At 45.0% G+C, this 4950-nt stretch overlaps 1 pseudogene; it reads right to left on the reverse strand.

Annotated features, from left to right (window-relative positions):
- Positions 1-593: 593 nt before the first annotated feature.
- LOC133051013 (uncharacterized) lies at positions 594-3670 on the reverse strand (annotated as a pseudogene).
- Between the last annotated feature and the right edge of the window lie 1280 nt (positions 3671-4950).

The raw sequence follows: 4950 nt of genomic DNA on the forward strand, positions 1-4950 counted from the left end.
TCTGTCTTTGTCTCTTTTTGTCACTTTCTATCTCTATTTTCTTTCTGTCTCAAACTCTGTTTCCTAATGTTCCGACTAATTTTCTGAAACCATGCATTAGTCCAGAATTGGTTAGAGCTTATCATTTATTCTGCCCACTTTTATGGAAATCCTGGCACGATTCAGCTATACATGACTCCAGGTGCTGACAGAACTGTTGTGTACCTTGCAAGACAAAAATCTCCAGCCCTTGGGCAGGCTGCAGGAGGTATGTGATTTCAGAAGGAAGACGCACTTACATGCTACCACCCACCTTTCTCTGGGGTTTCCCCACCCATTTTGAGGAGTGCATTCTCCTTGATCATATCTGTTCATAACCTTTGCCATTTTTCAGATTATCAGGCATCCATACTCCATATGTAGCAATGTGTGTCTTGTTAAAAGTGTCACATCCTATTGTTTTAGGAAGTACTGATCTGACTTCAGGTCCCAGCCTATCTCATTTCCTCCTGAATGATTCTACTCCCTTTATTCTTGTATAAAATGGATAGGCCATTGCCTGGAGAAGTCAGGAGGAGAAGGAATTCGGGTTCCCTCCTCGGGGAATTTATTTTTCAACGCACTGCAGAGGAACAGATGTGGCGAGAGCTGGGAGCAAGCGTGGCAGGAGGGGCGCCAGCATGGCGGGGAAAAGTCAAATCCAAGCGGCAATGTAAAAGGGAGCTCCAGTTAGGTATATTACTGCATCTAGGGGCCAGGAGCCCTCTGTCTAGTGGCCCCCATCTAGTTCTCTGCTCTCCTCTGTTCTCACATGCTCACTGAAGGCAGACGGGAGGCCACAGGCCAGTCTCCAGGAAGAGGCTGCCTTCCCCTCTCACCTGAACAAGAGGTACTGGGTTGGATGCTGGGGAGAGTAGAGATGAACCCACACACTAATGAGTCTGGTTAGGGGTGCATGAGGAGCTTGAAATGGAAAATGACATATAGAGGGGTGAGCTTACCATCGGTAGGGCAAGTACCTATCTGGGAGGGCAACAGAGTTTTCCTTGTCCTGTGAAGAGGAGGAGTCACTGGACCTGGAGAACTGTTTGGTTCCGAAGGTCTGTAAGCTCTCTACACCCCATATCAGTATGATCACCAAGTTCCACTATTAGAAGTGGCATGCTTCTAATGGGTTCAGAGGTCAAGGTGAGATTAAGGTCCTTCTTTACTGGCACAAACTGGAGCTCAGGAACACACTCTTGGGGGTGGGAATGACAGGCAACAATTAGATTATTTCTTGAGGCAAAATGCTGGAAAAATCGCCTACAAATTTTTCTCTTCAAGTTCCCCTTCCTTTGTCATCCTCTCCCCAACCCCTCCTTAAAAGAAGGGCTAAGCGAAGGGCTCACCCCATCATTGATTCCCATCCTCTAGACCCAGTAGGGGCAAGAGTTCTTTCCCCAGTAGGCGTGGTTGAGCAATGTGGCAAGGTGCAAGCAAGAATATAATAGCAAAAATAGAAAATAAGAGTCCAAGCCACTACATCACTTTTTACTTATCTGCTAGTGGTGTTTGTCTTCTGAATAAGTATCATAGACTTTCCATTGGCCCAAAGGTATATTGTTCCTCTGTTGTGACCTGTGGGGTTTTTAGAGGTAAGTGTTTTGGTCTAGATAACTGCATCCAACTAGTGATCCCTTGTAATGTGGTGGCAATGCACATGGTTAAAATTATTTTATAGTGCCCCTTCCATTTCGTTAATAGTTGGTCTTCAGGATCTCCCTCTTGGAAGTATTAAGAACTTGGTCTCCAGGGTTAACTTGTGAAGCGGGCTGCCCCTCCCATTTTATCTGTGGTGGGAGGTGGCAGAGTCTTATTGGCATAACCCAAGATTGCCTTCTGAACTTGCCCCAGATTGATAATATATCATAGGACCCAGCTCACTTCTTCATGTAGTAGAATGTCAGTAGTAAGAAAGGCTTTCCATAGGTCATCTCAAATGGGCTGAGCTGCAGATTATTCTTTGGGGTGGACACACTCTGAGGAGTCAAAGTGAAGCAAAAGTCATTCAGTTGTGTCCAACTCTGTGCAACCCCAAGGACTATACAGTCCATGGAATTCTCCAGGCCAGAATACTGGAGTGGGTAGCCTTTCCCTTCTCCAGGGGATTTTCCCAACCCAGGGATAGAACCCAGGTCTTCTGTATTGCAGGCGGATTCTTTACCTGCTCGGCCACAAGGGAACTGAATTTGTCCAATGATCATGTGTAGCTCGTAACCTATCCCTAAGGCTGCCAATATTCCCTGTGTGATCTTTGCTACAAAAGAGGGCCCATTATCACTCTGAAGGGACTTTGGAGGGCCAAACAGAGGAGGTTTTTCCTTTTGCAGGGACTTATGGACTTGAGATGTTTTTTCAGATCCAGTGGGGAAGGCTCAAACCCAGCCCATGAAGGTGTCAACAAATACCAGGATATATCTGAATCCTGACTGTGGAGTTATTCGGGTGGAATCTAACTGTCAATCTTCCCGAGTATGGCCCTCGGTATGAAGTAACCAGGAGGGGATTTGGTGAGCCTGCAAGTTATTATGGACAACAAATCACAGGCAAGAGTCTCTTGTTTTACTGTTCTCTTAAGTCTCTTCTCTGAAAAGGTTTTTTGCCCCAAGTCCCATTGTGAATCTGCCATATAGTGGGGGACATCATGCAAACTCATGGTGAGCTTCCACTTTTGGGCCTCAGGGATGAGCAGCTTGTCATCCTTCATATACCAGACAATGTTTCTTTTCTCATAGCTCCATTGTTTAGCCTTTTCTTGTTACTGTGAGGAATCATGAAGAAGGCTAGGGAGCCCTGGGGGGGCCAATTACCAAGGCCACGATTTGCTCAGGCTCCAGTAATCAACCAAGCTGCCCTTTTTGCAGTTTGATCAACTTTGCTGTTTCCTTAGCTTCCAACCTGCCCATCTTTTGATGGCCCCTACAGGGGACTACCTATGTCAGGAGCCGCATGGCTTCTAAGGGGCAGGATTAAATCCTTCCATTTTTATGGAAGAATTTCTAGCAGCTCACATTCCTTTTCTTTCCAAATGGCAGCAAAAACATGTAATACATGGAACTCATATTTAGAGTCAGAATACATATTTAATTTCTTGTTATATCTTAATTGCAGCACTCTCATTAATGCAATTAGCTTGGCTTTCTGGACTGAGGTCTAGGGTGTCAGGACCTTGGCTTCTGCGACTTTAATTAGACTCCGTATGGCATAACCTGCCTTTTTGGGCTTCCATTTCTACAAATCTGCTCCCATCAGTAAACCACTCGACCTTAATGCTGTGAAGAAGTTCATCTAGAAGATTGGACCTGCTGGAGTTAAGTTTGATCTATAGTCTCTGTACACTCATGCAGTAAATCTTCATTCTTAAGACCCAGAAGCAGAGTTTCAGGGTTCAAAGTATGATGTGCCTTTAAGGTAACAGGTGTGTCCATTAGGAGAGGCTGCTATTTAGTTAACCTGTCCCTGGCCAACCAATGATATCCTTTAACTTCTAACCACAGATCATTATCTAATGAGGGGTTAATACGTCTAAGTGTTGTCCCAGGGTAAGCTTAGAAGCCCCATAAACCAACGCAGCTGTGGCTGCTGCTGACCTCGGGCAGCTGGGCCATCTCAGGGCCACTGAGTCCAGTTGTTTTGCAAAGTGAGTCATGGCTTCTGATCTGGCACCTGCATTGGGTTGAGAACGCCAAGGGCTCTTCCTGATTTCTCAGGACGTACAGGGTAAAGGTTTGTCTCATTTTGGAAGCCCTGTGCTGCTCATCCACTCAGTTCAGTCTCGAGAATCTTCAATGCCCACTAGTGGTCCCCCTTCCAATAGAGGGAAGGGTTCCCTTCCTTCTCCCTTTAGAGCCACATATAAAGGCTTTGCTATAAGGCCATAATCTGGAATCCAGCTACAACAGAATCCAGCCATCCTTAGAAAGCTTTGAAATTGCTTCCATGTGGTTGGAAGTGGTAATGCACTACTTGTTATTTTCACAAATCTATGGCCAGGGCTCGAGCTCCTGGGATCAAAACAAATTCTGAATACTGAACCCTTCACGTGAGGCCTGAGTCTTGGTTAGGGAGACTTACTATCCCCCTGCTCAGAAAATTTAGGACCTTGCCTCTTAATAAATCTTTATGCAGGTCAGGAAGCAACAGATAGAACTGGACATGGCACAACATACTGGTTCCAAATAGGAAAAGGACTATGCAAAGACTGTATATTGTCACCCTGCTTATTTAACTTATATGCAGAGTACACCATGAGAAATGCTGGGCTGGAGGAAGCACAAGCTGGAATTAAGATTGCTGGGAGAAATATCAATAATCTCAGATATGCAGATTACACCACTCTTATGGCAGAAAGTGAAGAAGAAATAAAGAGCCTTTTGATGAAAGTGAAAGAGGAGAGTGAAAAAGTTGGCTTAAAGCTCAACATTCAGAAAACTAAGATCATGGCATCCAGTCCCATCACTTTATGGCAAATGACAAATAGATGGGGAAACAGTGGAAACAGTGGCTGACTTCATTTTTCTGGGCTCCAAAATCACTGCAGATGGTGATTGCAACCATGGCATTAAAAGACACTTATTCCTTGGAAGGAAAGTTATGACCAACGTAGACAGCATAATAAAAAGCAGAGACATTAGTTTGTCCACAAAGGTCCATCTAGTCAAGGCTATGGTTTTTCCAGTAGTCATGTATGGATGTGAGAGTTGGACTATAAAGAAAGCTGAGTGCCGAAGATTTGATGCTTTTGAACTGTGGTGTTGGAGAAGACTCTTGAGAGTCCCTTGGACTGCAAGGAGATCCAACCAGTCCATCCTAAAGGAGATCAGTCCTGAGTGTTCATTGGAAGGTCTGATGTTGAAGCTGAAACTCCAAAACTTTGACCACCTGGTGCGAAAAGCTGACTTATTTGAAAACACTCTGATGCTGGGAGGG

Source organism: Dama dama, chromosome 33, assembly GCF_033118175.1.
Source record: "Dama dama isolate Ldn47 chromosome 33, ASM3311817v1, whole genome shotgun sequence".
Classification (NCBI taxonomy): domain Eukaryota; kingdom Metazoa; phylum Chordata; class Mammalia; order Artiodactyla; family Cervidae; genus Dama; species Dama dama.